We start from the raw sequence: 25,880 nt of genomic DNA on the forward strand, positions 1-25,880 counted from the left end.
TGTATTGATTATTGACTATGTGTGTATGAGTATTTGAATGATACCCGCTAAGTCCCGGGCGATTATGCTAGTGATTATAATTGTGTTTGAGCCTTAATAACGAAAATGAAATATGTATGTCCAATGATTATTGATGTATGTGCGCATGAGAAATTGAATGATATCCGGCTAAGTCCCAAGATGTTAATGCTGGAAATTATATCCGGTTAAGACCAAGGCAATTGTGCTAGTGGCTACATCCGGCTAAGTCCCGAGGACATTTATGCTAGTAATTATATCCGGGCTAAGACCAAGGCATTCGTATGAAGTCATTCTATCCGGCTAAGACCAAGGCATTTGTGCAAATCGTGATATCCGAGTTAAGTCCCGTGAGGCCTTGGTGCGGGTTACCATAACCGGCTATGTCCCAAGGCGATTGAACGAGTAGCGATATCCGGTTAAACTCAAGGTATGTGATTTGAAAATTATAAGCTTGCTGGAAAATTTTAGCTAATGCACTTGTGAAATTTCCCAATGACAAGGTAAGTGTGGTGTGTGCTTTGCGCGCTAGGAGTAAGAGCGTATGAATATCCGCTCCTATGATGGAACGAGTTATCGGCCTTAACGAAGCCGTTATTTGTGTATGAACATAAGAGTTGGGATGGTGAAGTAAGTATGATTATGTGAACGTGTATTAATGAAATGATGCATTTGGCTATGTGAATGTATTGCTTTAATTAAAGCTGAATTTATTGCTTGAGACTTACTAAGCATAAATATGCTTACCCCGTTGCTTTGGCTCTCAGTTTTACAGATTTTGCTCGATGGCAATCGGATTCGGGATCATTAAGGTCGAAGTCATCTACACTATCAAAGCCTCCATCTTGGTATAATTTTGGTTGGAATTTGAAATGGCATGTATAGGACTACCCCTTGTTGGTTCAATTATGTTGTGATGTATATGTACGGGCCATGCGAAAATGGCTCGTAAAAGTAGAGTATGGACTTAGACCGTTTGTGGGTTGTATATATATATATATGGTGTCATGATGAGATTATGGATTGGAAATGGGAGTGTTGGTCACATGATCAGCCATTGGTATGGTTAAAATGATCATATATGAACCTTTGTATGGCAAGACTAGTTGGTTCATGGAGACTACAAAATAGGTAAGACCTACCTTAAAACAGAAGCTGCCAGCTGCAGTGATGTGAATGTGAAAAATCACCAAAATTTGTAGGAATGGTATTAAATAGTGAATAAGCTATGTAAATGAACCTTGATGAGTCTATTTTCATATGGAAGAAACGAAATGGTCATAGGAGCTACATGTTAAGAGATATGAAAGCTATTGTGAGACAGGGCCAGGACGGTTTCTGGGTCCCCTGTCGTAACTTTAAAATTTTACTATAAATTATCCAGAAAGAATTAGGAGTCATGCCTTATATGTACAGATTCAATTTTGAGTCTAGTTTCATTAGAAACAAACGGCACCAGTATTAAAGCCCTGTACAGAGAGATATTCAAGTTATAACGCGCGAAGGTCAGAGCAGTCGATCCCTGTAACATGGGTGACTTTAACTAATAAACTGTACCAATTGGCCCGACCAAAAATTATAGAAATAAATCCATGGATGGATATATGAGTCTAAATTCAGGGAAAATTTACGAAACCAGTTTCCGAGTTTTGAAACTCGAGATATGATTTTTAAGGCGACAGTGACGCAGTTTTCCAGCCTGACTGGAAATGTCAAATTGGTGGGCAAATATGTGGACTTGGCTTGTTAACCCCTCGTGTCCGACACCGGCAACGGTCTCGGGTTCGGGGTGTTACAGAATAAATCATCCAATTCGGAGCCAAAATAACAAGTACTGTCTAGGTGGATTTTTCCTTAGGTATTGTTTTAATTCAATCGTTTTCCAAAAGTAATCCCCCAATTCCATTCTCTGTGAATTCTTAGATTAGTTAATTAGTTAGTTAAAAAAAACCACTTTATTGTTAGGCTAGATAATAAAAAGACAGTCATTACTAGTACTTTTAGCTCATTTGGGTTCGACAATCCGGTCTTGCTAAAACTATACTACTGTTTGATAGGTACACTTGCCTACATCACGATAATAGTTAGTTTCAAGAACGATTAATTATGAATATATAAAACTTATCACACAAAATAACGCGATCAGTGATAGAAGGGGACATCATCAGGAAGTCCTCCAGCTTATCCTGAGGGTCAGAACGAGATAATCTGTACTGATGAGGATCCACTCATCGAAGTCACTCGATCATCCTCATATGGGTCATGCTCGATATTCCCTGTGGGGATATCTGGCCAACGAGTGTAAACGAGGAGGACTGCTTCAGTGTGTTGAGGAGACCAAAGTGCTAAGCGAGTCGAGTCACATAAGGGCCTAAACAGATAGGACACGTCCTACTACACTCTGTCTGATGGCAAAAGGCGAGAGCGATGAAGTGGGGTAGATAAAAAATACGTGCCATGGCCATGCTCTATAAAAAGTATGCATCAGTGGTACTGACGACTCCGGTGCTCCTTTTCCTACCACTCAATGTGTGAGCTAAAAGAGTATGAATATACCATAAAGCCGGAGGAAGAGAATTCGCCTTCAAGCGACTCGCATCATAAGGTGTCGTACTTGCCGTAAGGTCTATACAACAAAGAGATGACGAGTAGTGGATGTGCCAATTTAAGCATAGAAAGTTCTCGGCATTCATAAACTCTTCAGTGTATAGTCCTAAAGTAGTATTGAACTCAGGGACACTCATATGTTGCGCCATGCCATCGAGTCTGAAAGTGATGGTGCCTGGCTCATCATGAGTCATCATCACCAGCTGTAGAGTAAATGTAGAATAAAACTCCAAAGTCAGCTCTAAGTAAGTGGGCTCGATAATAAAGAAAACCAATCCCACAGAGCTGTGGCAATGATGGCATGCACACTATCTGCTAATTGGACCTGTTACAAAGTGGCCTAATCAATATAGCGGCCTAAACCTAGTGGTCGCAGTCGAAGTAGCTGATAGAAGTCCTCTTGGGGACTAGCTTAAAATCGGATACAAGGGTGGCGGGTCTCGACGGAAGCACCTGAGGAAGAGGTCGTGCTCAGAATCTTCTGCTTTTTTGAAGCGGGAGCGGCGACTGATACGTGATATTCACGATAGGTTTTAAAAATTTATAATTAATCGTTCTTTAAACTAACTATTATCACGATGAAGGCAAGTGTACCTATCGAGCAGTAGTATAGCTTTATCAAGACTAGATTGTAGAACCCAAAGGAACCAAGGGTACTAGTAATTACTTTCTTTTTATTATTTAGCCTAAAAATTAAAGGATTTGTTTATCTAAACTAATTAACTAAACTAAGAGTGCATGGAGAGAAATTGGGAAAAAGCTTTTGAGAAAATTCGATTGATTAAGACAATACCCAAGGAAAAATCCACCTAGACTTCACTTGTTATTTGACTCTGAATTAGACGATTTATTCATTTGACTTGATCCGTAGAAATCCCTAAGTTATATTATTATCTCTCTCAAGACTAATAATGTCTAACCCTAGGTTGATTAATTGAAATCTCTTTCTAATTAACGCCCTAGTGTTGCATTCACTCGATCCATGGATCCCCTTATTAGGTTTCACCCTAATCTGGCAAAATCTTATCACCCTATCTCTAGGCATGCAATCAACTCCGCTTAATTATGACAAATTTACTCTTAGATAGGGTCTCTTCCTCCTCTGAATAAGAGCATTAACTCGAATCGATATCCTAGAATGTTAAAACAAGAATTAAGAACACATAATTAAGAACAAGTCAAATATTTATCATACAATTCAGATAATAATAACAAGATCCGTCTTAGATTTCATTCCCCTTGGGTATTTAGGGGGTTTAGTTCATAATTATAAGATAAAACATCTCAGAAGAATAATGAATACAAAACATAAAGAAAACCCAAAACCCCTGAATAGAAATTGAAGGGAGAACTTCAGTCTTGATGATGAATCCGGCTTCTGAGATGGACCAATCGGCTTCCCTTGAGTAATTCCTTGCCTCCTACTCCGCGTCTCCATTCTAAGTGCCTCCTTAGGTGTTTAAATAGGCTTTATAATTCCTAAGAGCCCTCAAAATTGGCCTTTTCCAAATAGGACTATACTTGGGCTCGGCAGGGACACACCCGTGTGCGATTACTCCAGCCCGTGGTCAAGGCTGTTGAATAGGCACGGACGTGTAGTCTACTCGTGTAAGTCGTGCTTCGATCCTGCCAAATGGATACGGCCGTGTGACACCCCCGTGTGAGGAGGTCCAGGCCGTGTTGATTTCCTAGATGGGTCCATTTTCTCTGTTTTCAGCCCGTTTCTCGCTCTTTTTACTCTTCTATGCTCACCTAAGTATAAAACATGAAATTAAAGGATTAGGAGCATCAAATTCACCAAATCTAAGGAGAAACCATCCATAAATGTACTAAGCATGGGATTTAAATATGTGTAAATTACGGTTTATCAGCGACCTTAAACTTGCTGTGAGTGTTTGTTATGGTGTGCCTGAAAAATAAAAGAATTCAAAAATAAATAGAGCATCACTAAATATGCAAACAAAGGGCCGAGAAGGCAGAATCCAAGTAGTCAAAATAGAAATCTACGAGTAAAATAGTATGTACGAATACCTAATCATGCAAAAACCATATACTGAAGCTATTATGAACCAAACTAGAATTAATGAAAAATAATGAAGGAATAATAAATAAAATAAATAAATTAGAAAGACAAACTTAAAATAAGAATAGTAACAAATAATAATACGAATAATAATAATGATAATAAAATATATATTAACTTAAACAGAGTTTACTTACTAAGATTAAAGGTGATAATAAGAATGGTAATAACAAAACCCAAAATAAGTAAATGGAATAGGAAGCATAATAATAGAACAAGATTTAAAATAATAAGAATAATATAACTAAAAAATTGAATAAGTGAAAATAAAAATAAAAGTTAAGCATAATAATACTAAAACAGAGAAATAAAAATAAAAGAATAATGATAGAACATAGGAATAGAATGAAAATAAATAAAATAAAATAAGAAATAAGAAATAAGAAATAAAAATTAAATAAAATAAAGACAAGGGTAAAAGGGGAAACAAACAGAATGACAGAGGGTGGCCGGAAGTGTGCGATGGTGGAGCGCGACGAGGATGGTTAAATGCCAAGGGGGTGGTGCAGTCAACGCGGGGGTACGCATGGTGGTGGAACGGGGTTGGTTGAGGGGTGGGGTTTGTAGGCTGTGAAGTTTGTGCGGTGGGGGGGATGTGGAAAGGAGAAGGAGGGGAAAGAAGGAATGGGGGTCGAAGTTGAGTAGGATGCGGCGAGATGGGGAGTAGAGGTTTGGTTGAGGGAGGGTTGCGTGGTGCGAGGAAGGTGGGATGCGATAAGGGGAGGTGGTTTGTGGTTGTTGGGCGAGGGAATGACTAAGGAGATAAGGAAGAAAGGGGAACAAACAACAATGGAATAGGGCGACAGTGACAGGAAGGGGGTGGGGCTGTGGAGAGCAACGACTAGGGTTTCGGTGCTTGAGGAATTAAAATGAAGAAGACAAAAATAAAAGAAAGAGGAATTAAGGTTTAAGGTTAAAAGAGAGACATGGTTGTGTGGGGCCCGAGTTGGGCCACACAGTTGTGTCACATGCCTGTAACGCCCTTAACCCGAATCTATCACCGGAATAGAGTTACAGAGCATTACTGGAGTTACCGATTTATTTATTAGATATTTTATTTCATCTAACATTCATATTTGGAACCAATTAAAATTAATCATATTGTCCCTTAAACATACTTATTTTTCTCGACATGTTTTACTTTTATTACTCGTCTCAATATACTTAATTTCCTTATATCAACGTATCAAAAATAATAACATATTGGCATATCATGATAAATATCATTCTCTTGCCATTACTTCATAAACATAAATCAAGTAATTCATTATATCGATATTTTATACATTTAAAAATAAAATTCTTGCAATTTAATCCTTATTTCCAGCCGTTATTCTCATACAAATTGATAACAACCCATGTATTCTATAAAATATCAGAATTTTCATAATTTCAGCACTGTTCAATTTAATCCTTAAAACATGTTTTTCCTCGATCTTGAGCTAAATTAATAATTTTATTCAATTTTTCAATTTTAAATAATAAAATAATCCACTTCATGCAAATTGGTCATTTCTAACATTTTTACAAAATTGCTCATAAAGTTTTACTTTTATTCAATTTAGTCCCGGAGCCTAAAACATGCAAGTTAGCTATGCTAGCTGAATAATTATACATATTTTCCTCCTCCTCCTCTCCATTCCACATCCTTATTTTATATAATATGCTTATAAGTAAAATTATCTATAATTTCACTATTTACTTTATGTATATTCAAAGCTGTCTATTTGAGTCATAGTCACTAAATTATTTATATCTTGAGCTTCAGAACTCCAAATTAAGATTCGTTAATTTTACCTGACACTAGACTCACATTTATTCTTACCATAAAATTTTCATAATTTTTGGTTTAGCCAATTAGTACAGTTTATTCATTAAAGTCTCCCCTGTTTTGCTATTTGACAGTTCTGACCACTCTTCACTAAAGTTTAGTTATCTCTTTAAAATGAATTAAAATTATTGTATCATTTGTTTATTATAAAAATATACTCATTAAGGAATCTAACCATATAAATTATGTCCCAAAATTATTTTTTATAATTTTTAATGATTTTTCCAAGTCAGAACAGGGGATCTCGAAATCATTCTAAACCTGTCTCACAAAAATATAAATATATCAGAATACATAATTCCTTTACTTTAACTATTTATTTTACATGAAACTAGACTCAATAAGATTTAATTCCATGTCTCACTAAGCTTCTAATTCAATTTATACCATTTCTGGTGATTTTTCAAAGTTAGCTATTGCTACTGTCCAAAACTACTTTAGTGCAACATATTGATTACCAAGTTTATAACACTTATTTCCATTCTCTACCATATTTCCCATTATTTTCTCTCATTTCCCTTCACTAATATATCAAGAACATGGATCCATATATAAGAAAACTCTACCTTAACATCATTTTCATGTTTTTGTTATTACCTTACATGAGAAACTCTACTTAAAATATATTGAAATCCTAAAATTCTTACCTTGTCCCATTGATTTTAATCTTAAACTTGATTTTCTCTCCCCTCCAACTTCTATTTCTTGAATCCAACTTGATATTCCAACTCCCCTTAGTCTCCTTAGCATTTTTCTCTCTTGGTAGCTATAAAAATTCTTTTGATTTTTAGATGAAAATGGTGAATTTTTGGTGGAAGGACTAAATTATAAATAAAGAAAAGTTTACTCTTCTCTTTTGTTTCTAACGTGGGATGCATGAAAATGGATGGATTTGTTCCCCTCTCATTTTTTCTTTCCATACACACATATATATATATATATATACTAAATAAAATAATAAAATAATAAATATCTTATTAAAATATTAAATAAATAATAATTATCTAATTAAATAATTATAAAATATCACCAACATCATCATTACTTTCTAGATTTCTCTCTCTTCCAATTGAACATTTTGCCCTTCGTGATATTTTAAAATTCCATTCTTGAGTCATCATTTAATTTGGTAAAATTGTAATTTAGTCCCTCATAATTCTTCACCTATTCAATTTGGTCCTTATTCATCAATTTTCCTTGGTTTCTAGATCATTCCACCCTTAAAATATTTACACTATTAGTCCTTCAACTTTTTCATTTTACACTTTAATCCCTCAAGTTTTGAGTATTTACTCTTGGGCCACAAAACTTTTCTCACTTTTACAATTTAGTCCTTTCTTGAATCAGTATGTCATAATATACTTCCCAGTGACATAACCCAATTTTCCTCTTCTTGTCACTTTATCTCCTTATTTTACTGTATTTAGGATAATATTTTACTGTAGAAATTTTCAAGGTGTTACATTTCTTTCCCCCTTAAAAGAAATTTCGTCCTCCAAATTTTCTTGTTTTCTTTTGATCATGAACTTCATTATTTCCATAATTCTATAGCTCCTTCTACACATATTTATCTAGTTTATCATTTATATGCATCCACTATCCTTTCATGTCACAATTTATTTTTAATTCAATATTGCGAACATACCTTATAACGAAAATTGTTTACCTTTTTATAAGAGGCCCAATAGACTAAACAGAACGCTTTAGGATATACAGAACAGATATAGAAGTGTATTATTATGCACTATTAATCAGAGAGCACTTGGTGAGTACCAACGTGCTATTATCAGATAATGTGCTAGAGTCTCTTAATGCTATACCACTAATATCTTAGTAGATCTAATCTCATCTACTTAGACAAATTACATTATGCACGCATATCACTTTTACACTTTTAGCATAATGCTTTTACATACTTTACAATTTAATCATTGTTCCAATAACCTGTATGTTTATATCTTCTCTTTCTTTAATACATGTAATATATTTCAAAATTCACTAATAATCTTTATCATGTACTTCATATATCACTTTCTAATTCCAATTTCACTTTCAATTCATTCACAACTCAATTTAATTTCCATTCAATTCAACAATAACACTACCTCATACGTGTCTTACCATATACATAATTTAACATTTAACATTTAATAATAATAAATAATTTGAATTATATTAATACAATCGTACGCTGATTATGCCTATACTCAATGGTATTACTGTCGAAATCGTTTTTTTTATTTTTGAAAAATACAAGGATCGACTTTTAAAATAAAATGTGGAGTCGCCACCAATCCTTTTTGTTTAGGTGAGATTGGATCACCTAATAAAATGTTTCATTCCATTAAAATCAATTTTGGCCTACGTAAATTTGAGAAAACGGGTTCGGGAGTCGGTTACTTATGAGGAAGGATTAGCACCCTCACTACGCCCAAAATTGGTACCAAATTGATTAAGTACTATCCTTATGTCTAAATTTCAAAGCTATTTTTGAAATATGGTTCCTTTTGAAACATTTGAATGGCTCAAGTTGGTCGTCAAAATTCTCTTATTTCAAAGGGATACAACATCACATCCAACACGATAGGACACGATCCTTTATACCCTCGAAAACGCGATAAATTTTTGACTTCCAAAAGTTTATATGTTGAAAATTACAAAATAATGCCCAATTATTTAGTCCAACGAAAAACCGGAACCCAGCACGGTAGGGCACGATTCCTCGAGTTTCCAAACATTGAACATTGCCTTGTTTTAAAATTTGGAAAATACGAGTGAAATTCTAAAGGAACATTCGATTATTTTGGACAAATGGGAAATCAAAACCCATCACGATAGGGCAGGATTCCCCGAATTTCCAAACATCAAATATTATCTACGTTTTAGGGAATTTTCCAACGAATAATTGTAAAACCAGCTTAAAACGCATTAATTTTACTTGAAATAGAATGAAATAATTGATTTTTAAGAGTTAGAAATTATAAAGCGACATTTGTAAATCAACAAAAAAATGAAAACATAGGATAACATGCATGCGTAAAATATAATAATTGATGAATGAAGATAACATAACCTTACTTAATCAATCTAATCAAACAATTGAATTTGACTAATTTAAGCAAGATGTAACCAACTTTCTAAACATGTATGGAGAACAATCGAGATAACAATAAAGAAAACAAAAAATAGCACAACGATAATATATATAGCCTAGTACATTACAATCAATACAAAATATCCAAAACAAAATAATAATTTAAAAAAATACTATGGTATAAGACAAATTTAAAATAATGATGAACATAATATATGCATTGATGAATTGATAAATTAGAAACTATTTGTAAAAAATAAACTAGAGATATACATGCAATCATTAAAATATGTATTATAAAATGAATATATTTTTGAATTACATAATATATAAGATGTTAAAACATTTACTAAAATACATTCAATAAACGAAAATTTGAATAATATATAAAATATAAAAGAATGGCAAGAAGACATAATAAAATATAATCTTAGGAAATACACACAATAGGCTCACAAAAGCATACATATGCATAAATAAATTTAGAAATAATTATTTGTAAAAAGAACATGCACTTAATAATGCATTTAAGATTAAATTAATTTTATTATAAATTATATATATAATAGACTTAAAAACATGCTTATACGTACAAAAGAAAACTATAGGTATTGTGAAAAATAAAATAGAATAAAATAAATAAAATAAAGAACACATAAATTTTACGTGGAAACCCTTTCGGAAAAAACCACAAGCAGAGGAGAAGAAAATTCACTATGTCGAAAAATTTTTACTCAAATACAAGAGGAATAGACTATGTCTATTTATAGGCTTGCAAAGCCATATTCTAGTAGGATTGAAACACCTTATCTAATCAATATAAAATAGATGGAGTTTAATAAGGTTTAAAACCTTATTCTAAAATAAAATAAAAGAAGTCTAGTTCTATATGGATTTTACTTTTATTTTATTTTCCATCGTATTTTATTTAAATAAGAATTTGGGTCACTTAATTCTAACAATCTCCACCTTGACACAAATTCTCAATGAACAAGTTCTTCATCGCGAACTTTCAATAAACAAGTTCTTCACCTCTTCCAAAAACCCTTAAGGGTTTAACTTCAACAATGAACACCAACCAAGTCTAAGCAATGCTCAAACTTGGTTATAGGAAGTGACTTAGTCATCATATCTGCAGGATTTTCATGAGTGCTAATTTTGCTCACAACAATATCACCACGAGCAATAATATCACGAACAAAATGATACCGAATATTAATGTGTTTTGTTCTCTCATGAAACATTTGATCTTTTGTAAGAAAGATGGCACTGACTGTCACAAAATACTATGCTGATTTGAAGGTCTTCATTGAGTTCACTAAATAGTCCTTCAACCAAATAGCTTCTTTACAAGCCTCAAGAATCGCCATGTACTCACTTGTTGGTAGACAAAGCGATCGTAGTTTGCAAAGTGGCTTTCCAACTAATTGCACAACCTCCGATTGTAAAGACGTAACTTTGTGAGAGATCTTCTTCTATCAAGGTCTCCAGCAAAATCAGCATCAACATACCCTATAACTCCATCTTTAGTTCTTCCAAACTATAAGCAAACATTAGTAGTGCCTCGTAAGTATCTTAAAATCCATCGAATCGCTTTCCAGTTGTTCTTTACGAGATTCGCCATGTATCGCTAACCCACCGATCGCATATGATAAATCGGGCGTGAACAAACCATAGCATACATGAGAGATCCTCTTGCACTAGAGTATGGAACATGTGACATGTACTCAATCTCATTATCGATTGAGGAGATAAGGCCGATGAAAGTCCGAAATGGTCGCTAAAGGAGTACTAACGAGCTTAGCACTCTGCATATTGAACTCGCAAAGAACTTTCTCAATGTACCCTTCCGACTTAGGTACAATTTACTTGCTTTTCTATCTCGAGAATCTCCATACCAAGTATCTTCTTTGCTGGTCCTAAATCTTTCATCTCAAATTCTTCACTTAGTTGGGCTTTAACCTTTCTTATCTCTCTTTATCTTTTCTTGCTATCAACATGTCATCAACATAAAGAAGTAGATACACAAAAGAACCATCACTGTTTTTCTTAAAATAGACACAACTGTCAAAACTACTTCTTTTGAAATCATGAGAAGTCATAAAGGAATCAAACCTCTTGTACCAATTGTCTTGGTGATCGTTTCAAACCGTAAAGGGACTTTTTCAAAAGCAAACATAGTCCTCTTTTTCGAGACTATAAAACCCTCCGGTTGTTGCATGTAAATATCTTCCTCAAGTTCTCCATGCAAAATGCGCTTTTACATCTAACCGCTCAAGCTCCAAATCATGCATGGCCACAATACCAAGCAAAGCTCGAATCGAACTATGCTTAACAACCGGAGAGAACACATCTGTGAAGTCCACTCGGAATTTGATCAGAACCCTTTGCAACAAGCCTTGCTTTATATCCGGGTTCTTCAACTCCTGAGTCCCTTCTTTCTTTTAAACACCCATTTACAACGAACAACCTTTTTACCTTTAGGAAGTTTTACAAGATCCCATGTTCTGCTTTTTGTGGAGTGATTCCATCTCCTCTTGCATAGCAAACATCCACTTTTCGAGTCTTCACAGCTAATCGCCTCGAATAATTAAATGGCTCTTGATTCGCATCTATATCTTCACCACATTTAAAGCATAAGCAACTAGATCAACCTCGGCATACTTCTTTGGAGGTTTAATTTCTCTTCTTGTCCTGTTTTGGCGATAGAGTATTGCGGTGAAGAAGCAACTCTATTCTCAATTTTTGTACCGGCTTGAGGAGTTGATTACGTATTAATCGATGCTCCACCGCTTTTGGTTTTCTTTATTGGAAGAGTCTTTAAGAGATAAGTTAGGTAGCATAGCGCTTTCATCAAAAACAACATCTCTGCTAATCACAACTTTTCTATTTTCAGACACCATAACTTATAGCCTTTTACACCAACTTTATAACCAAGAAAACGCATTTAATGGATCTCGGTTCCAATTTTCCATTATCAACATGAGCATACGCAGACACCCAAAATCTTTAAATCAATAATTAGCGGGATTACGGACCATACCTCTTGTGGAGTCTTTTCTCAATGGCAACGGATGGAGATCGGTTGATCAAAAACATGCAGATGAGGTCGCTTACGCCCAAAATGACTTCGTAAGTTGGCATTTGACAACATACATCGAACCTTCTCCATGATCGCTCGTTCATTCGCTCGCAACGCCGCTTTTGTTGTGGAGTATGACGAATCGTCAAGTGTCTCATGATCCCTTCGACTTGCACAATCTATTAAACTCATCGAATGTAACTCTAAGCCATTGTCTGCATGCGGAGGTATTTTATCTGCTTTTCCGTCTGCTTTTCAATCATAATTTTCCAAGACTTAAATGTGGAAAACACATCGCTTTTACGCTTCGTGAAGAACGCCCAAACTTTTCTCGAAAAATCATCAATAAAGGTTAGCATATAATTAGCTCCACCTCTCGAAGGCACTCGGACGGCCCCACAGATCGTAATGGATATACTCTAACGTTTCCTTCGTGTTATGGATTCCTCTAGTGAATCGAACTCTCTTTTGCTTCCCAAAACACAAGGTGCTCACGAAATTCGGTTTGCAAATTCCTTGCCCATTAAGAAGTCCTCTTTGCTTAATTCGCCATGCCATTCTCACTCATATGCCCTAGGCGCATATGCCAAAGTTTAGTAATATCATCATCGACAAGGAAGAGGAAGCGACAATTGCATCACCAAGAATAAGATAGAACCACAGAAACATATAACTTGGCAATCTTTCTTTGCCCTTTCATCACAACAAGGACCCTTTGGAAATCTTTAAAACCCCACTTTCATTTGTGTATCTGCACTTTTGAATCAAGAGTACTCAATGAAATTAAATTTCTTTTCAATTCGGAACATGCCGCACGTCACTAAGTGTTCGACAACTCCATCAAACATCTTAACTTTAATTGTTCCAACACCGCGATTTTACATGAAGCATTATTTCCCATCAAAACAACACCTTCAGATCTTCGTTTCATAAGTTGTAAACCAATCCCGATTGGGACTCATGTGGAAGGTGCAAATGAATCAAGTATCCACTCTCGCACTTTAGAATCATTGTCGAAGCAACTAGAAGTTCACCATCATTGTAGTCTTCTACAACATCGCCTTCACCGAATTTTCCGTCGTTGTTTTCCTTTTGATTCGCAGCCTCCCTTTTAATCTTATTTTGTAGCTTATAGCACTCAGATTTAATGTGGCCTTTCTTCTTGCGAAGTTGCAAGTTTTACCTCTGTTTGAAGATTTCGATCTACCCTTAGATTTACCACGAGGATTCCGTTCTCGTGTTCTACCACGATCATCATCAACATTCCGGTCTTGTCTCCCACGAACAATGAGACCCTCTCCCGAGAGTTGGGTTTAACCACAAGATGCTTCACCTTATCATACGAGGTTAAAGAATCATAAACCTCATCAACTGTGAGAGACTCGCGGCTATATAAAATCGTGTCTCTAAAGGTTGAATAAGACGGGCAACGAACAAAGTAGAATCAACCCTAGATCTTCCTTATCATCTTGAACCTCCATGGCCTCCAAGTTTGAGAGAATTTCTTTAAACACTGTTAAGTGTTCGTGTACGACGCACCTTCCTCCAAACGATGAGCATAAAGACGCCGCTTCATATGCAACTTGCTTGTTAGAGTTTTCGACATACATATTTGTTCTAGCCTCTTCCATAATGCAATGGCGTTTTCTCTTTCATCACATCCTCGCAAAATTTCGTTGGACAAATGCGATGTAATTGTGTTAATGCCTTTCGATCCTTACGCTTCTTCTCTTCATCTGTTAATGTCGAAGGCATCTTATCTATCCTAGCAGGCATCCTCTAGATCCATCTCGCAAGAAGCGCTTGCATCTTAATTTGCCACAACGCAAATCGGTGTTGCGATCCAACAATGAATTTCATACTTCAAAGACGCCATTACCACGATCGAGATGAATAACCGGAAGCTCGATACCAATTTGTGAAAAATAAAATAGAATAAAATAAATAAAAATAAAGAACACATAAATTTTACGTGAAACCCTTTCGAAAAAAACCACGGGCAGAGGAGAAGAAAATTCACTATGTCGAAAAATTTTTACTCAAATACAAGAGGAATAGACTATGTCTATTTATAGGCTTGCAAAGCCATATTCTAGTAGGATTGAAACACCTTATCCTAATCAATATAAAATAGATGGAGTTTAATAAGGTTTAAAACCTTATTCTAAAATAAAATAAAAGAAGTCTAGTTCTATATGGATTTTACTTTTATTTTATTTTCCATCGTATTTTATTTAAATAAGAATTTGGGTCACTTAATTCTAACAGTATAAAATACATGGATTTGGTAACGTACATAGATTGAATTTATGTACCAATGCTTACGATATGTATAATAATAATTTAAATAATGTATAAAACATGTGATTTCCTCTTAAACAACAACTATATATATTAAAATATGTGAATAAATTCAAAAACAGTTACATGTATGAAATAATATGACATTAATAATATACATAGAATAAAGTTAACTTTATTGTAAAGTATATATATAAATATAATGATGTATAAAAACATTTATATAAGAAAAATATACAAAATGTGATGATGATATGACAAAAACAAATTTACAATAATAAAGAAGCAATTACCAATGTAGTTCAAAATGTACAAATAAGTAATCAAGAATAAAAGGCTATAAAATAAAAAGACTTAATTAGAATTAAACTAAAACAAAAGGGATAATTTGAAAATAAAATAATAATAATAAAAAGGACCAATATGCAATGCGCGCAAATGCGTAGGGACTAGAATCGGAAATAATCCAGGTCCTAAAAGGCCGTGCTGAGGCACGGATCCACTTGCAAACATACGCAAATTACAAGGGCGAATTAAAAAACAAAGAAATCTGGACTAGGCCTAATCAAATACCAGCGCGAAAGGAAGGGACTAAATGCACTTTGGACTTTTATTTGGTTTTATTTATTATCATTTTGTATTTTGGTTTTGATGTGGACCCGGGCAAATTGACCCGTTTACAGCTGTCCCTCTTTGCTCATTGTCGTGTAACGAGAATAGAGCAAAAATTTCAAAGGCGGCCAATTTTGCCCGGTCTCGCCGAATCATGACTTCTTTGGTATTCTTCTTCTTCGAGGTAGCCTTGTTCCAATCCTCTGCAACTTCAGGGGTATAGGAATTGTTGCCCCAATCTACTCCACTGTAACTCTAGAGAGACTAGCCTTGTATCTCCTAATCTGCTCTACTGCCACTGCTCCACTACAACTTCAGGGAGATAAGGTTTGCGTATTCTTATTCTGCTTAACTGCAACTTCGGAGAGATAAGGATTGTGGCTTCGATCTGCTTGATCGCATTATTTCGTGATAGGTTTTAAATATTTATAATTAATCGTTCTTGAAACTAACTATTATCGCGATTTAGGCAAGTGTACCTACCGAACAGAAGTATAGTTTTAGCAAGATCGGATTGTCGAACCCAAAGGAACTAAAAGTACTAGTAATAACTGTCTTTTTACTATCTAGCCTAAGAATAATGGGGTTTTGTTTTAGGTAACTACTTATCTAAACTAAGAACTCACAGAGAAAAGAATTGGGGAATTGCTTTTAGGAAAAATCGATTGACTTAAGACAATACCTAAGGAAAAATCCACCTAGACTTTACTTGTTATTCTGGCTCCGAATCGGACGATTTATTTATTCAACTTGTCCCGTAGAGATCCCTAAGTTATGTTATTATCCCTATTTAAGACTAATAACGTCTAATTCCTAGATTGAATAAACGAGACTTTTCTCTAATTAACACTCTAGGGTTGCATTAACTCGATCTATGGATCCCCTTATTAGGTTTCACCCTAATTCGGAAAAATCTTGTCACCCTATGTCTAGGCACGCAATCAACTCCACTTAATTATGACAAATGTACTCTTAAACGGGGTCTATTCCTTCTTTGAATAAGAGCTTGTCTTGAATCAGTATCCTGGGATATCAAAACAAGAATTAAGAACACATAATTAAGAACAAGTTAAATATTTATCATACGATTCAGAAAATAATAACAAGATTCGTCTTAGGTTTCATTCCCCTTAGGTATTTAGGGATTTTAGTTCATAACTAAATAAGAAAAGATCTCAGAATAATAAATAATACAAAACATAAAGAAAACCCAAAACTCCTGAAGGGGAATTGAGGAGAGATCTTCAGTCTTGATGATGAATCCGACTTCTAAGATGAATCAATCTGCTTTCTTGGAGTAATTCCTTACTCCCTATTCTGTGTCTCCCCTTTCTCCTCTTCTAGGGTGTATTTATAGGCTTTGGAATGTCTATGAGCCCTCAAAAGTGGCTTTTTCGAATTGGACTTAACTTGGGCTCGGCAGGGACACACCCGTGTGACACGCCCTTGTGCGATTACTTCAGGTCGTGTTCGAGCCTATTAGAATGGCACGGGCGTGTGTTATACCCGTGTGAGTCATTCTTCGATTCTACCAGATTGACACAGCCGTGTGGTCTGCCTGTGTGAGGAAGTCCAGGCCATGTTAAGTTTGTACTTTGGTCCATTTTCTCTGTTTTTGGCCCGTTTCTCATTCCTTTCGCTCTCCTATGCTCTCCTAAGTATAAGACATGAAATTAAAGCATTAAGAGCATCGAATTCACCAATTCTAATGGAAAATAATCCATAAAATGCGTTAAATATGGGGTAAAAATATGTATAAATTACGGTTTATCAAATACCCCCACACTTAAGCATTTGCTTGTCCTCAAGACAAATTCTCAACTCATAATCAAAATAAATTCTTCTCAACTTATAATTTCTATCAATAATATCTCAGAATAATCCATAGGTAATCATACATTGAGAATTCAACTAAAAGAACATAAAAGTTTCGAACATTCCAAGTTGAGTATTTAATTATGCCAACATAGGTGTCTCTCCTCATCTAAGTAATTACCTTTGATTCAGAATATCACAGAGTTTCACATCCTCACTAAAGATTCACTCAAATCACTCGAGGTGTTTAAGGATAATAAATGAAGCACTCAATAGTCAATAATGAAAAGTCATTACCATAGGCTTGCATGAAAATCAAATCTCCACCACTATAATTTAAGATCATACATCAATCAAAAGGTCTTTAGAGGGTTGTAATGAGGCTTGGTTAGGGGGGTGTGGTCACAAGCTGAAAGAAAGGGTTAGAATTGAGATTGAATTGAAAAATTGCCTAATTAGAAAAAGATTTAATCTTCACTTGCGTACAACAAAGCTTTTTCTCAGAATATGAAATTACAGATATGTATACATAGTTTTTTTAATTAAGAACAAGTTAAATAATCATAGACTAACTTATTACAAACAAGACATAGCTAAGCAATTTCTTCAACCCAAATCTCAACAAAAATAGGAATCTAATTAATTTAGCGGATTTCAACAATAATAGGTTAAGGGTTAATATTGAGGTTAATACAAAGAATGACTCGTTAGGCTCAAGGGGGTTTACTAGGGGTTAATCATAGAGGTAGGTTTTTCATGGTATGAGTGGGCTAATCCTAAGTGCCTTAATCATTTTGACATATCAAATCAAATGGTGTGGTCTCGACATGCATAATAAAGCAAGTTCTAGAATAACAGTTCAATACTGACGCACTCAAAGCAATAATAAAAGTGAGCATCAAAGAATTAATAGATGCTCAAAAAGGCTCAAAAATCTCACAAAAATTATGGCTTTTTGATGTTAAGACTTGTGAATTCCAATTCAAAGTAATACCTAGACTTGGGGAAACAACCTATAGTTTTAAATTCTTAAAAACCAACTTATCATGCTTGACTCTCTAATGTCTTAAAGTTTAAAAAATCAATGCATAAATCCCTATATTTTAATTCAAGATATATCAATCAAAATCATAAATCAATTAAAATTTATCCTAAATATGATATGAAAGCTTTTCAAGAGAACAAGACAATCATTAAGGAATTTTTCTGATAATGAAATAAATACCCCCCCACACTTTAGATGTACATTGCCCTCAATGTACAAAGATAGATATTAGAGTATATAAAATTAGGATAGGGAGAGAAGTGAAACTTCCTGTATTAGGAATGGATGATATTCTTGAATTGACGAGATCGAGTATTGGAGATAACTTTGGATGGCAAGCTTGATTCTGAAGGTAAGCCATTTTTTTTAAAAGGAAAACAAATGAATCTTAAAAAAAAAAGTCTTAAAAACTTAATGAAAGAAAAATAAAATAAAATAAGATAATTATTCTAATTTTTCAAGTGGCACGACCGGTGCACACGCTTGTGTGGTTCGTGCCCAATCCGTGTTCGTCACGAATTATGATGTCGTCACATGGCCTTCTCGCACGCCCGTGTGTATAGGCCGTGTGGCTTCAATATCATGTCGCACAGCTGTGTTTGGCGTGGTTCGCTTCTCCTACGGTTGTGTAGGTTTGCGCACGCCCATGTCATTCTGACAATGTTGTCCACGGGTGCTAGACACGACCGTGTCGCGCACCTGTGTTTATTTGGCAGACTCAACCACGGCCATGTTGTACGACCGTAGCGTTTTATTGCAGCCTGTGTTTGGGGAAATCTTCTTCCTGTTACTGCACGGCCGTTTCACACGACCATGTTTCTATCTGTGTTGGTTACACGGCCTTAAGCACGACCGTGTGCTAGGCCATGTGGAATTGGGAACCTGTGCTTTAAGTACTCTGTTAGTGACCTAAATGTTTAAAACTTGAAATGTAAATAATTTAAAACCGTTAGTATTTGGGTTGCCTCCCGAGAAGTGATTGTTTATAGTCTAAGCTCGACTGTTACCTTGTTGGTTTATTCAGGGCGGTTTGTGGAGTCATAGCTCCTCTCCATTGACTTTAAAATTCTCACCATTATAAAGTTTGAGACGGTGTCCATTTACTTTGAAAGTACCGTATGATGGGTGACTTACCTCTATTGTGCCATATGGAAGAGCAGATTGAATTACGAAGGGTTCTGACCATCGTGATTTTAGTTTCTCAGGAAACAATTTGTGTCTTGAGTTGTATAGTAAAACGAGATCTCCAACTTCAAATTGTTTTTGTTGCTTTAAACGAACGTCATGGTGCCACTCTGTTGCTTCCTTGTATACGTATAAATTTTCGTATGCATTGGCTCGCCATTCATCAAGCTCGTTCAGCTGCATCAACCTATTTTTTCCTGCAAGTTCGGGATCAAGGTTTAGAAATTTAATAGCCCAAAAAGCTTTATGTTCTAGTTCGAATGGTAGATGACAACTTTTTCCATAAACAAGTCTCTAAGGTGATGTCCCTATGGGAGTCTTAAAACTAGTTCTGTAAGTCGATAAGGCATCGTCTACTTTCGTTGTCCAGTCTTTTCTGTTTGATTCTACTATTTTTTCAAAGATCCGTTTGAGTTCTCGGTTTGCTACTTCAACTTGTCTATTAGTTTGAGGATGGTATGGGGGTATGGGGTGGCTGTTCTATGATAAACTCCGTATTTCTTAAAGGTTTTTTCAAATTGGGTATTACAAAAATGAGTGCCCCTGTCACTGATAATTGCTCTAGGTGTTTTGAATCTCGAGAACAGTTTTTTAAGGAAACGTATTACCACTCTAGCATCATTAGTGGTAGAGTTTGGGCTACCCATTTGGACATGTAGTCAACTACTACTAAGATGTATTTATTCCCAAATGAACTGGGGAATGGACCCATGAAATCGATCCCCCAAACATCAAATATTTCACATGAAAGCATATAGTTTTGAGGCATTTCATCACGTTTAGATATGTTACCTGTCCGTTGGCATTTGTCACATGAAGTAACATACCTGATAGTGTCTTTGAATAACGAAGGCCAATAAAAACCTGATTCAAGTATTTTGTGTGCGGTCTTAGTTCCACTATAGTGTCCTCCAGTTGGCCCTGAATGGCAATGTTCCAATATTTTTGATGTTTCTAATCCTGTAATGCATCTTCTGATGACTTGATTTGCACATCTGCGAAACAGAAATGGATCATCCCAAAAGTAATTTTTCACATCATTAAAGAATTGCTTCTTTTGCTGGTGTGTTAACCCTTTTGGGATAATGTTAACAGCTAAAAAATTTGCGATGTCTGCAAACCATGGTACCTCGGAGTTAGATATAGTGAAAAATTATTCTTCAGGGAATGAATCATTTAATTCAACGTCATCTAGTTCACTGGTATTGGATTTCTCAAGCCTAGACAGATGATTAGCAGCGAGATTTTCAGCTCCTTTCTTATCCTGAATCTCCAAGTTGAATTCTTGCAATAGGAGAATCCATCGAATGAGTCGAGGTTTTGTATCGGTTTTAGTTAAAAGGTAGCGAAGGGCGGAATGGTCAGTGTAAACAACAACTTTAGACAATATGAGATATGATCGAAATTTATCAAATGCAAAAACCACAGCTAGCAACTCTTTTTCCGTAGTAGTATAGTTTTATTGTGCAGTCGTTAAGGTTTTGCTGGCGTAATAGATAGGTTGAAAATGCTTGTCTCTTCGCTATCCCAATACTGCACCTATTGCAAAGTCACTCGTATCACATATTAGTTCAAATAGAAAGTTCTAATCAGGTGCAATTATGATTGGAGCATTATTTAATTTATCCTTTAAAGTATTAAATGCTTTTAAACATTCTTGATCGAAGTTAAAAGGTATATCTTTTTCTAGCAATTTAGTCAAAGGCTTAGCTATTTTAGAAAAATCCTTAATAAATCTTCTATAAAAACCAGCATGTCTTAAAAAGCTTTTAATAGCCTTAACCGAACTAGGGGGTGGTAATTTTTCAATTGTTTCTATTTTAGATTTATCCGCCTCAATCCTTTTACTAGAAATTTTATTCCCTAATACAATACCTTATTGAACCATGAAGTGGCATTTCTCCCAGTTAAGCACAAGGTTTGTTTCCTCACATCTTGTTAAAACTCGTTTTAAAATTTTAAGCCAGAGATGGAAAGAGTTACCGAATACTGAAAAATCATCCATGAATACTTCCATGATATCTTCCACGAGTTCGTCGAATATGGCTATCATACAGCGCTGAAAAGTGGCAGGAACATTACATAATCCAAGAGGCATTCTATGATAAGCGAACATACCATATGGGCATGTGAATGTCATCTTTTCTTAATCTTCAGGAGCTATTGGGATTTGGAAGTAACCAAAGAGTCCGTCTAGAAAGTAGTAATACATGTGTCCGGATAATCTTTCCAACATTTGGTCAATGAATGGCAAGGGGAAGTGATCTTTTCTTGTAGCATCATTCGGTTTCCTGTAGTCTATGAAAACTCTCCACCTTGTGACTGTTCTTGTTGGGATTAATTCATTCTTCTCATTGGTCACAACCGTCATGCCTCCTTTCTTAGGGACAACCTGCAATGGACTTACCCAAGAACTGTCAGAAATAGGATAAATAATTCTAGCATCTAGAAGTTTAATTACCTCGGCTTTTACAACTTCCTTCATGTTGGGGTTCAGACATCTTTGAGCTTGCACACACGGTTTGTATTTATCTTCCATCAAAATTTTGTGGGTGCAAAAAGAAGGGCTGATTCCTTTAATGTCAGAAATTTTCCAAGCTATGGCCTTTTTATGTTCTTTTAATACTTGGATTAATTCCTCTTTCTCCTTGGGTTGCAAATTAGAAGCAATAATAACTGGTAATGTAGAATTATTTCCAAGGAATGCGTATTCTAAGTGGTTTGGTAATTGTTTAAGTTCCAGTTTGGGAGGCTCCTTAATAGAGGGTTTTTGCTTAAGTTCATCGTTTATCCTAATGCCCTCATATTCTACTGGTCTTGACGAATGGTCATTAGGTTCCTCACCTATCTCCTCGCCTTGAGCTGGATACAGTTTCGTCGTCTCCTCGTGTACAATTTCCTGAAAAGAGTCTTGAGTAATATGATCAATAGAGTCAATGAAATAACATGAATCATCTTGTTCCCTAGAGAATCTCATAGCATCATAAATTTTAAAGATAATCTCCTCGTCACCTACTTTAAGTACCAATTTATCGTTACCCACGTCGATTACAGCTCTAGCAGTGGCTAGGAATGGGCGCCCTAAAATTAAGGTACTTTCACATCTTCATCCATGTCAAGCACAACAAAATCAACAGGGAATATAAATTTATCTACTTTTACGAGTACGTCTTCTATAATACCCCTAGGATATTTAACAGATCTATCGGCTAATTGAATACTCATCCTAGTAGGTTTAGGTTCTCTAAGACCAAGTTGTTTGAACATTTTATATGGTATCAAATTAATGCTAGCGCCTAAATCAGCTAGTGCTTTTTCAACATTCAGACTACTAATTAAGCAAGGAATAGTAAAACTTCCTGGATCTTTCAGTTTGGTTGGCAGCTTGTTTTGGAGTATGGTTGAGCACTCCTCGTTGAGTTCTACTGTAGATAAGTCCTCGAACTTCCTTTTATTTGTTAGAAGCTCTTTCAAAAATTTTACGTAGGTAGGCATCTGCGAGATGGCTTCAACAAAAGGTAAGTTGATATGTAATTACTTAAAAAGTTCAAGAAACTTAACGAATTGTGCATCAATGTGATCTGTTTTTAATTTTGCTGGATATAGAACTAGTGGTTTATATTCCTCCGGCACTGGTTTGTCACTATTTTCGAGTTTTTCTTCCCTCCTTTCACTTTCCACGGCTTCTTGTGCTAACTTCTTTTCAGATTCCGCTAACACTTTCCCACTCCTTAGTGTAACTGCTTTGACATGCTCTCTTGATTTGGTGTTACTAAGTAAATTTCCTAGTGGTCTTTCCGATATCAGTTTGGATATATGGCTTATCTGAGTTTCGAGCCCTTGGATCGACGCTTGTTGATTCTTAAGTGCTGTCTCGGTGTCTTGAAAACGGGTTTCTGACACTGATATGAACTTTGAGAGCATCTCTTCAAGATTTGGCTTCTTTTCCTATTGGTAGGGTGGTTGTTGGTAGCCCGGAGGATGTTGTGGTCTTTGATTTCCTTGACCGCCCCATGAGAAATTGGGGTGGTTCCTCCAACCTGCATTATAAGTGTTACTGTATGGATTGTTTTGATGTCGAGGATTATTACCCATGTAATTTAATTGCTCGTTATCCATGTTGTGGCCATAAGGTTGGTATTTCGAATGGTTCGTTCCACCGCTACTTGCTTCGCACTGCATTACTGGGTGAACCTGTAAAGAATTAAGAAAACTATCAATCTTTTTATTTAAGAGTTCTACCTGATTAGAGAGCATGGTGACCGAATCGACATTATAAACGCCGATTGTTTTCGTTGGCTTTGTCCTCATGACTTGCCACTGATAGTTATTCAGTGACATCTCTTCTATAAACTCATAGGCATCTTCCGGTGTTTTATTGTTGATGGTTCCACCAGCAGCTGCATCAACCATTTGTCGAGTCGAAGGATTCAGACCATTGTGAAATGTTTGTACTTGGAGCCAAAGTGGTAACCCTTGGTGAGGAAACCTTCTCAAAAGTTCCTTGTATCTCTCCTATGCATCGTAGAGTGTTTCTAAATCCATTTGCACAAAAGAAGAGATATCATTACGTAATTTAGCCGTTTTAGCAGGCGAAAAATATTTTAGTAAAAATTTTTCGGTCATTTGTTCCCAAGTAGTAATTGACCCTCGTGGTAACGAGTTCAACCACTGTTTAGCTTTGTTCCTCAATGAAAAAAAGGGAATAACCGAAGATGAATGGCATCATCAGAAATGCCATTGATTTTAAATGTATCGTAAAATTCCAGAAAGTTTGCTAAGTGAGCGTTAGGATCTTCATCCTGCAAACCATCAAACTGAACAAATTGTTGTATCATCTGAATAGTGTTAGGTTTTAATTCAAAAGTATTTATAGCTACAGCAGGTCTAACTATGCTCGATTCAGTTCCTAATAAAGAAGGTTAGCATAATCATACATAGTGCGTAGAGCAGGATTTTGATTAACCGTAATTGCAGGAGGTAGCTGATTGCCTTGGTTTTCAGCCATCTCTTCGATTGGGGGTTGAGTATCGTCTTCTTGCTTATTCTCTGTGTATCTTAAGCTTCGCCTTATTTCTCTTTGGTTTTTACGAACCGTGAGATTGATTTCTTCGTCAAAAAGTAGTGGCCCTGACGGGTTTCTTTTAGTCATAAACTATAAAAACCTACCAAGAGAAAGAAAGATTAGGTTAATAAATAATAATAATAATAATAATAATAATAATAATTAAATTAAATTAAATTGCAAGAAAAATAAATGGCTAAAGTAATAAAAATTGAGCGTTCCTAATATCTTAGTTCCCCGACAACGGCGCCAAAAACTTGATCGCGTTATTTCGTGATAGGTTTTAAATATTTATAATTAATCGTTCTTGAAACTAACTATTATCGCGATTTAGGCAAGTGTACCTACCAAACAGTAGTATAGTTTTAACAAGACCGGATTGTAGAACCCAAAGGAACTAAAAGTACTAGTAATGACTATCTTTTTATTATCTAGCCTAAGAATAATGGGGTTTTGTTTTAATTAACTACTTATCTAAACTAAGAACTCACAGAGAAAAGAATTGGGGAATTGCTTTTGGGAAAAATCGATTGACTTAAGACAATACCTAAGGAAAAATCCACCTAGACTTTACTTGTTATTCTAGCTCTGAATTGGACGATTTATTCATTCAACTTGTCCCGTAGAGATCCCTAAGTTATGTTATTATCCCTATTCAAGACTAATAACATTTAATCCCTAGATTGAATAACCAAGACTTTTCTCTAACTAACACTCTAGGTTTGCATTAACTCGATCTATGGATCCCCTTATTAGGTTTCACCCTAATCCAGTAAAATCTTGTCACCCTATGTCTAGGCGCGCAATCAACTCCACTTAATCAAGATAAATGTACTCTTAGACAGGGTCTATTCCTCCTCTGAATAAGAGCTTGTCTTGAATCAGTATCCTGGGATATCAAAACAAGAATTAAGAACACATAATTAAGAACAAGTTAAATATTTATCATACGATTCAGAAAATAATAACAAGATTCGTCTTAGGTTTCATTTCCCTTAGGTATTTAGGGATTTTAGTTCATAACTAAATAAGAAAACATCTCAGAATAATAAAGAATACAAAACATAAAGAAAACCCAAAACTCCTGATGGGGAATTGAGGAGAGATCTTCAGTCTTGATGATGAATCCGGCTTCTGAGATG

The 25,880-nt window shown here is 35.4% G+C and overlaps 1 non-coding gene across 1 annotated transcript; it reads left to right on the plus strand.

Moving 5' to 3' along the window:
• The first annotated feature begins 24,144 nt into the window (after window positions 1-24,144).
• On the plus strand, window positions 24,145-24,251 carry LOC128296242 (small nucleolar RNA R71). The gene has a single exon (XR_008286791.1). It is a non-coding gene; the product is annotated as a small nucleolar RNA R71 (small nucleolar RNA).
• Window positions 24,252-25,880: the final 1,629 nt, after the last annotated feature.

Source organism: Gossypium arboreum, chromosome 7 (assembly GCF_025698485.1).
Source record: "Gossypium arboreum isolate Shixiya-1 chromosome 7, ASM2569848v2, whole genome shotgun sequence".
NCBI lineage: Eukaryota > Viridiplantae > Streptophyta > Magnoliopsida > Malvales > Malvaceae > Gossypium > Gossypium arboreum.